This window comes from Rhinolophus sinicus, linkage group LG04 (genome assembly GCF_036562045.2).
Source record: "Rhinolophus sinicus isolate RSC01 linkage group LG04, ASM3656204v1, whole genome shotgun sequence".
NCBI classification, from domain to species: Eukaryota; Metazoa; Chordata; class Mammalia; order Chiroptera; family Rhinolophidae; genus Rhinolophus; species Rhinolophus sinicus.
The window spans coordinates 30,576,822-30,587,265 of NC_133754.1; positions in this window are offsets into that span (position 1 = coordinate 30,576,822).

The window sequence follows — 10,444 nt, forward strand, 5'->3', positions numbered from 1 at the left end:
ACATAAACGTGAAGAAAGCACTATACTTTTTATGAACATACTTGGTCAAATAATCACGTGATACTTTCCTAAGGAAACTTTTATTAGACTAGATAAAACTGCTAAGTGAATACATTTTTACATACAATGTAATGTGGGATTGCTATGATAAAGGCATTTACAGGATACTATGTGAGCATAGAACAGGAGTAGTTAATTCCTGTAGACTGGCAATAAAAGTATAATTAGAATAGAAAGTTCAGGTAGGAGAATAACAGAATATTACATTAGAGTGTTAGGTAGGGTCCTGATCTCCACTGGCCTTGTGGATTAAATTAAAGCACTTGAAATTTTACTAGAAAGCTAAAGGAGGCAGTAAATAATTTTAATTAGGAGTAATGTGTGATCAGATATATACTTTTAGAAAGTTTACTCTCAGCCCAGGATAGAGGGTAGACATTAGAGTGGTAAGACTGGAAGACAGGAGGCCAGGCAGCAGGTTGTTGTTATAGTTAAACAATGAAATATGGATTTCTGGGTTAATATGGTAGCTTATACTGATAGCATATTTGTGGAGAAGTTGACATATTTGGGAGTCCCTTAAAGTAAAAACACACAAATGTTTGGTAATGTGGGTGGCAAGGAAGAGGGAGAGGTATTTCCCTTGTATTTCTCCAAGTAATTTTTCCATAAAATTAGAGACACACATCATTGGCAAGAATTATTGAATATTTACTGTATGCGTTAGTATAAATGGAATTGCAAATAAAATTTAATATTTAAATATGTATTTATTTATATTACTTTGAGTATAAAAATTATAAGGAGTTAAGAATCCTGTCCTAGATTTCTGTGGCTGCTGTAACAAATTGCCACAAACTTTGTGACTTAAAGTAATTTAAATTTATTTTCTTCTAGTTCTCCTCTGAAATTCTGAAATAAGTATTACTGGACTGAAATCATGCTCCCTTGGGAGGATCTAGGAAAGATACTGTTCTTTTACTTCTAGTTTCTGGTGGCTGCAGGCATTTCTTGGCCTGTGTCCACATCATTCCAAGTTTCAAAGCCTCTCTCTCTCTCTCTCTCTCTCTCTCTCCCCCCCCCCTCTGTTCTCTGTTCTGCTTTCCATCACCTTCTCCTCTGTGTAGCTATGGAATCTCCTTTTGCCTCTCTCTTGTGATTGAATTTAGAGCCCACACAGTAATTGAAAATACGTGTAGTTTCCCCATCTCAAGGTTCCAATGATTAGAATGTAGTACTTTTGGAGGCCATTATTTAGCCAACTAAATTTCCACTGTTATATAGTCAAAACAGTAAAATAATAAGAGTAGCTATACTTCTCTGCTTGAACAACAAGTAACAATAAGATTTGAAAAGAGAGAGCTTACATTTTTGTGGACTAGTGCCTGATTCCACCTTTCTGAAATCCCTAAAATAGTCAAATTCATAGAGACAGAAAGTAGAATAGAGGTTATCATTAGGGGCTGGAAGAGGGGATATGGAGAGTAATAATTTAATGGGTACAGAGTTTCCATTTGGGATGATGAAAAAGTTCTGGAAATAGATAGCGTTGATGGTTACACAACATTGTGAATATACTTATACTGAACTATACACTCAAAATGAATAAAATGGTAAATTTCACGTGATTTATAGTTCACCACAATAGAATAAAACGTGTTTTGCTTTATAAAAATATCTGCTGACCCAGGGAGGTCAGAGGACTGATACAGACTTGTGATTAGATGCCATTCAACTTTCCCACTACCCCCTTGACTGAAACTATATAGTAGCAACATTACCCCAAATGGGTGTTTTGAAAGTTGCTTCCCTGAAAAAGACCATGAGACAATGTGGATGTAACTACAAAACTGTGAGCCAAAAAAAAAAAAAGAGTAACTAAAAACATAAAAAAAGAACAAAAACCTTCCCCAATCCACATACGACTACAAATTTCAAAAACATGGGAAAAATGTGATGTTTAGAAAAGCAAGTCAATCAATTGGATGAAATTCAGAATGCAGAACAAAGTAGGGGAAACATTTAAAATAAATATGTTTAGAGGATTTATACTTCTGATCACTATGTAATAACAAGTCCTGGGTTTACATTTTCTCTTTAAAGAATAAGGAGAGGGAATAAAAAAACATGATACATTGATTTTCAGACATTGGATAATAAGCAGCAAAGAGAGTAATCCTTGAAAGAAGGGAAATAATTGACATAGATGACCATAACAGATACCCCAGAATTGTGCCTAGGACAGTTTTCAGGACTCAGTGAAGGCAAGGAAAAATTTAATACAGCTTGGTGTCTCAGAGGTAAAGATCAGAGTTTGGGGAGATCAAACTGCTAGAATTTCTGGGGCAGCGTAATGGAGAGAAAGGAACTACATCAACAAGTAAGTGACTGAATCTCTTGAATTTTTTGATAATTACTGAAGTACAAATATGAGAGAGAACTATTTAAGGCCAAAGTGAGGTGAGGGGGAGGGAACCAAAAATGTGTAAAACAGCAGGCTAAACAATTCCTTTCATACCATTTGGATAGAAGGTAGAGTCCTCAAAAGTGTTATCGCCTTTGTTGCTCAAAAAACTAAGCGAGAGACAATGGAACAATATCCTTGAAATACTGAAAGGTTGAAAAACCTGTCAGTCTAGAATGATATACCTAGTAAAATATCTTCAAAAATTGAAAATAAAATAAAAATTTTTCAGACCACCAAAAGGAAGAATATTTATTACAGCAGAAACACACACACACACACACACACACACGGTCAGACAATTAAGTTCGCGAACTCATTCTGGAAAAAGTGCTACATATCCCATTGCTGAATATCTCTATGGTCACCTTCGAAGTACTCCCCTTGGGAAGCTATGCACTGATGCCAGAACCTAGTCCACCCTTCAAAGCCATTTTGGAACTCTTTCTGGAATGGCCATCAGAGCTACCTTTGTATTACCCTTGATGTCCTGAATGCCATCCAAAAGTCTTCCTTTCAATATGTCCTTTATCTTCAGGTAAAGAAAAATGTCACTGGGGGCCAGATCAGGGGAGTAGGGTGGGTGTTCCAATACAGTTATTTGTTTACTGGCTAAAAATCCCTCACAGACAGTGCCGTGTGAGCTGGTGCATTGTCATGATGCAACAGCCATGAATGGTTTACAAAATGTTCAGTTCATTTTTGTCTTTTTCATGCAGCCTTTTCAGCACTTCCAAATAGTAAAGTTGGTTAACTGTTTGTCCAGTTGGTACAGATTTATAATGAATGATCCCTCTGATATTAAAAAAGGTTAGCAACATTGCTGCAACAGTTTCGTGAACTTAATTGTCATGAAGTTTACATAGATACATAAATACATATATATACACACATATATGTATATATATGTATGTATCCATACATATATATGTATATGTATGTATGTATGTATATATATATATATATATATATATATATATATATATATTCAGTAAGCAGTAAGAAAATGATGCGATGTGAAAATATGGAGCTACCAAAAAGAATGAAGGTCCACAAATACAGGTAAATATTTAGGTATGAGACAAGAAAAATAATAGTAATTATAATGTAAGCAGAAGTCAGGAACATATAAAAATAAAAGGAGGGGGTCAATGAAAATCTCTGTAAAACTATTAGAGAAAAATCAATGAAACTTAAATCTTGTTCTCATACTCAGAATGTACTCAGAATGATTGAGAAGAAAGAAGATAGAAATTATCAAGGTCAGGAATGAAAGAAGTCACATAACTAGAGACTGACTGTACAGATAATAAGAGAATGTTAAGGAAACATTACAACAAGTTTAAGCCAATAAATTTTGCCACTGGATAAATCCCTTAAAAGTAGTAATCTGCCAAATGTCACTCACTTAAACAATAAATGTATAATAAATAAGTATATGAAATAAATAATATTAATGGCCTCTTTTGCGGGCTAAATCGTGTCATCATCTCTTCCCTCCACCCTTCAAATTTGTGCCCTAATACCCAGTGCTACAGAATGTGACTGTATTTTGAGATAGGGCCTTTAAAGAGGTAACTAAGTTAAAATAAGGCTGTGAATGTAGATGTAATCCAACCTATCTGACATCAGCACAAAAAGAGTCAATTTAGACACACAAAGACATACCAGAGAATTGGACACACAGAGAAAAGACCATGCGAGGACACAGGGAGAAAGAGGCCACTACAAGCCAAGGAGAAAGGCCTTAGAAGAAACCAAACCTGTCAATCTTGATCTTGGATTTCTAGCCTCTGGAAGTGTGAGACAATTCTGTTGTTTAAGGCACTCACTCTATGGTATTCTGCTATGGCAGCTGTAAAAAACTAATATAGCCTCATATCTATTAAATAAAGTAAATTCATAATTAAATCCTTCTAACCAAAAATACTTCAGGAGGATCAGGTGGCTTCACTTGTGAATTCTTCCAAATATTTAAAGATTAATTGAAACTTATTCTACACAAATTCTTCCAGAAAGCAAAAAAGAAAAAACAAAACAAAATACGAAAATATTTGTAATGTATTTTATAAGGCTAGCATTATTCTGATAACAAAACCAGACAAAATAATTCTGCAAAAAGAAAATTTCAGTCCAATATCTTTAATGAATATAAACACAAAAATCCTTTAAAAAAACATTTTACAAAATCAAATCTATAGATAAATTAAAGGATTTTGTGATAGGCAGAATAATGGCTCTCCAAAATGTCCACATCCTAATTTTAGGAAACTATGAATATGTTACATTACATGGAGAAAGAGACTGCAAATGTGATTAAGTTAAGGACCCTAAAATGGGGTGACTATTTTGCTACATCCAGGTTGGTCTAACATAATCAGCAGGGTCATTAAAAATGGAAGAGGGAGGCAGAAGAGTGAGAGATGTGACTACACAGGAATGGTCAGAGAAATGCAAAGTTTCTGCCTTTGAAGATAGAGATTGGGAACCAAAGCTAAGAAATGTGGATGGCCTATAAAGCTGGAAGAGGCAAAAAACAGATTCTCTCTTAGAACATCCGTAAAGAAATGGCCAGCACCTTGATTTTAGCCCAATGATGTTTGTATCAAATTTCTAACCTACAGTCTGTAAGAAAATGAATTTGTGTTGTTTTAAGCCAGTAAATATGTGAAATTTGTTTTAAAAAACAATACAACTATTTTGTTATATTTAAGTAGCACGTAGGTAAGAAATGCAATGTTGGTTTAACATTTGAAAATCAATTAGTATGATATACCCTATTTATAGACTAAAAGCAATAAAATTAGCAGCAAAAAACAATCATCTCAACAGTTACAAAAAAAGTATTTAAAGATTTCAACACTCACTCAAAACAAAAAAGTTCTAGCAAACAAGAAATACATCTACTAAAAACCTACAGCCATTGTTTTACTTAAGAGTGAAATACTGAATTATTTATTTTCAGGATCAGGAAGATGGCAAGGATGCATGCTCTCACCACTCCTACTTAGCATTGCACTGGATTCTAGCCAGTGCGAAAGTACAAGGGAAAACAACAACGACAAAAAAATCACATTTTTTTCATAGTTGTCATAATCTTCTATATGAAAATACTGAATAATGTGTTTACAGAACTAATAAAACAATGTAGAAAGGCCCCAGAAAACAAGTCAATATACAAAATTGACTGGAATCACACTATATATACATTGATGATGAACAATTGGAAATTAAAATTTAAAAAATGAAACGACACTGAAAAAATGAAAAAAATTAACTAAATATTAAAGATAGTAAAAAATTGGAAATAAAGAGATATAATCAATGAAAGTTTTTATTTGAAAAGATATATTCTATATTTATGGAATAGAATAGATATCTCAGGAAAAAGAAGATCATTTACATGAGAAAAGACACCATAAAAGTTAAAAGGCAAGAAATGAATTAAAAATGTTTTTTTTTTTTTCATGGCAGGATAAATACCTAGAACATACACTGTTGCACACACACGCACATGCACACAAACATATACAGCTAGAAACAAATCATTACAACAAAAGCAACAAGAAAATTCAACACAAAGTTGAGAAAATGATATAAACAGGCTCTTCATAGAAAATAAAATAAGACCAATAAAAAAAGAATAAAATATAAAACTTGTAAACAGGTAATACAAATCAAAACAGTGTGATACCTTATCATACTCATAAGTCTGGCATGTGTATGAAGCCATTGTAGCTCTTCCGAATAGTTGATTCAGAGCGATTATCAATATCATGTTGAAGTTATTTATATTATATATTTTAGCTTTCTACTTTTAGATATAAAACCTAGATAATAAGGCTGTAGCATATATGCAAAAAAACCCACGGTTATTCATTGAAATTTTGGTTTGATTTTAATAGTGAAAATTTGTAATAATTTAGATGTCCATCAATAACAGAAAAAATAACTGATGTGAAAAACATTACTGCAATAAATTAGCACACAGCATTTAAAATGAACTAGCAATATAAATACATATGTATATATATCAATATGGACAAATCTTAGCAGCATAATTTTTAGTGCCAAACAGCAAGATGAAAAGAATATATAAAACGGGACATTATTTATATGAGTTTTAAAATATTCAAAATAAAATGCAATATTGTTTATGGCTACATAGATATATGGTAAAAGTACAAAATTTTTAATCAAAATGAAAGCCACAAAATTTAGGTTACTGAATACCTCAGCAGAGATGGAGGGAAGTAAATCAGAGAGGTAAACAATTAAAAGATTATAAAAGACCCAAAACAAATAGGGCAAAATGTTAAGGTTTCCTGAACTCGAGTGAGTTTGTAAAATAAAGTTTATAATATTTTTATTTATATATTTCAGCGTGTTTGAACTATTTTATGATAAAATATACTGTATTGAAGAGAAACTGCTATTATCTTTATCAACTAGCTTAAGGGTTAATTTTGCGTGGCATTTAAACCTAGTCTTACCCAATCTATTATTTTACTATTATGTGAAATAGTTCACACTGTGAGTTGTCCAATTGTAAAATTATAGCCCTTGAGAACAAAGAATTAAATCTGATTATATTAAATTTAAGTCATACTTTGTGTGTATAACCTTTTGCCAGCTGCCTATTTCCATTTGTGTTGAGTTTATCACCCCCTTTAAACAATTCTAAATCTTTCTTTAGCCCATAAACTATTTTTTTCATGTCCCATAAGGCAAGAGAAACTGTTTACATGTTTGATAACTCCGATGCTGAGACGGGAAGGACAGTAATATTGTAAAACCACTTTCATATAAATGTTATCCTCACCATAAAAACAATTCTTGAGAAGTTTTTGTTCCAGAAACCAAAAACTAATAAGTCTATGTGGAATATGTATGTTTATTTACTTGTGAAATGGATTACAGGTAACCCCAGTATGACACGGTTCTTAGGTCCTTAAAAATGCCGTGTTATGCTAATCTGTGATATATGAAACACATAACTAGTATAAAAAAGGGGGTTAGGTTCCAAAAATTAAAAAAAACAAAAACAAAACACATACTATTACATTTCTATAATTAAGAGAAATGTCTTTATTAAAGCAATTTTCACCAAAAGTATAACATATTAATATGTATTAAATATTTTCTTCGTGAACATTACTACTAAGCACCATTAACAGAGGGCATTTTCTTTTCGACACGATAACTTCATTCTCTGAACTTAATTCTCCACGAACAAAATGGATTTAAAATTCTAATAAATTTTAAAATTCTGCAGTCAAATCTGATATGACATTCACACTCGAATGAAAAATTTCAAATGAAATATCTTTTGTTCTTAAAAGCTTTTATTACGTTCCGTGTTATTCGGTGAATTCCCTAATTTCGAATGAGGTATCTTTTGCTCTTAAAAGCTCTTATTACACTCCGTGTTGTTCAAGGATTTCTCTAATTCTCAGACAGTGTTAGAGCGAAACCGTGTTCTAGGAGGCCGTGTTGCATGAGGGTTCCCCAAATTCTCGAACTGTGTTAGAGCGAAACCGTGTTATAGAAGTGCCATATCATATGGGGGTTACCTGTACTAAGGTAAACCAGTTGAGGAATGTAACATTGATTTTTAACAAAATGTAAGATCCTTATACTTATTTCATTTTATACCCAGTGGTTCTATTGTGTTCTTTAAAACTTTGGACACCTCGGTTTTAATATTCTATTTCCTTATTCTGGGGCTTTTCATCTCAACGTTGTGGACAATAGTATTTACCTGATTTCAGAAAGCTTTATAGTATTTGACATCTCTGATTCTAACTCTAACAATAATAATCTTCCTTTTTAAAAGGAGAAATTAAGTAGAAATGTGAAAGTACTGTCCAGGCACTCATTGAACAATTCAGCTCTCTTGCCTTTTCATTTAATTGTAACATATACACCTAAAATTTGTCTCGTTTGAACAAATTTTAACAGGTTTTAAACCATTAGGCAAGACCCTCTCTTCATTAAAGAAAAGAAGATTTTGAAATTTATTGGCAATAGGCTTAACAATAGAGAAATCCTATGTAGCATATACTTAAAACTCTTGAAAACTGATATGCCATTTCATTCACAAAGACTCATTCCTGGAAAAAATAATTTTAATCATCTGGGACTGTATTTCAGGGAGGTGTAAATATCTCTATATAAAACATAGTAACATAACATTCTGTCACTGAGGAGAAAGGAAACTAATCTAGTTTCATGAACAAAAAGATTAAGTGGTCTCCCATTGTAGAAACCACCATTTAAGGTAGGGTTTTCAGGGTGGCAAAAACTCAAAGCTTGGGCCAGATGTTTCAATAACCTAGATTGATTTTGGATGTTTGTAATGAAAAAAAAAATCAGGTAAATTTTTCATGACTTGAGGTTTCATTACAATTTTTGCTGCATCCAATTACAGACAGCTGTTACTCAATCACACATCATGTTATAAATTCATACCTTCTGTTCCAAAATCAAAATCAGTACCATAGGAGAGGAAATGAAAGAAAATCTATTTTACATCTCACTCTTTGTCAATCAGGGCCTCATGCCACCAAATGCATATTAGTTTCTCATCAAATAAAAGTGATACTCAGTGAGCTAACACGCATGAGAGAAGCCATAATTTGGAAATTAGTTGTAACTCTAAAGCCTTGCAAATGATGAATAATACACTTTCCAATGTCACACAGAACTTAATTTCATTAAGCTTTTCAAATTGCAAATAACGGAAAAAACAATCAATTATATATGAATGATACAGATATATACACATATTATGTAAATGTGTGTTTGTGGATATATACATACTCTGAAGATAAAGTAATAATTGACCCACTTAAGAAAGACAATTTTGGTAGAGAGAAAAATATTCAAATATGATAGAGAAACGGAGGTAGGTAGTATACTTTTCCTACTTGTTATTTTCTTCCTGAGTCATGCTTTTTAGAGACCTAGAAATTCTATGGTTGTTCTGAAGATGCCATCATGGCGATTAGGCTAACTATCGATAATACTTATTTATACATCGAGACCCCTTGTAATATTTCATTTGATTTTTGTTACTAAAAGTATTTAGTTTTGAAGAACTTGATGTGGGAATTTAATTGCCTTTGTAGCATCAACACACACATACACCCACACGCATACACACACACACACACACACACACCACTAGCTATGGCTCACTTTTATCTGTTAATGCCCAGAGTTACGTGAAGTCTTGTGCTGGGAGTAGAAGCAGCAATCATGTTAAACAATGTGCATTCAAATAAATCATATTTCAAAGAGATTTATCTGGTTTTACAGTTTTCTAGGCTTATTTTCATGTCAAAGCATAGGCTAGAGGCCTTCTACCCGATATTTGAACAAACTGTCTGACTGTAATCCTAGGGGATAAAACACAGGAGTAGCAGATCTCAAGAAGTCTGGGTAAGTCACCCCACAAATTCCAAGGTATAGGGTAAGTATTACCCCAAAGACTCTTCAATACACTAAGGGAATATTGCCCCCTGATGACGTATGTCTTTGCGGGAGTTAGACAAAATCTGTCTCTGGAACCCACAGTTTTAGGGAAAGAGCTACTGTAATAGGGAGGGCCATGCTGTTTTAAAATAAAAAATATTTTCTTTGCTTTAGTCCAGGGCTGTTGTCAAAGTTATAAGCTTCTCTCAGAACCACTGATGACCTGGGCCTGTGAGTAGGTGTTCCATACTGCTGCCTGTGTTACTAGCGAAAGTATACATGTGGGCCTCATCTGTCTCCTATTTGCCCACTCAGTTAAAACTCAGACGGTGTCCTGTGGAAGGAAACAGCCCTCTAGGTTATCCAAAATTTGATCTCTGATTTTATGACCAAAACATTGACTATGTCAAATATCCCAGTTCTTTTAAAACGCTGAAGTTCTAAGAAGAAAGCTAAACAAAGGCATGAATTCCATCTTTATGTACTGCACTGAGATTTACCAGG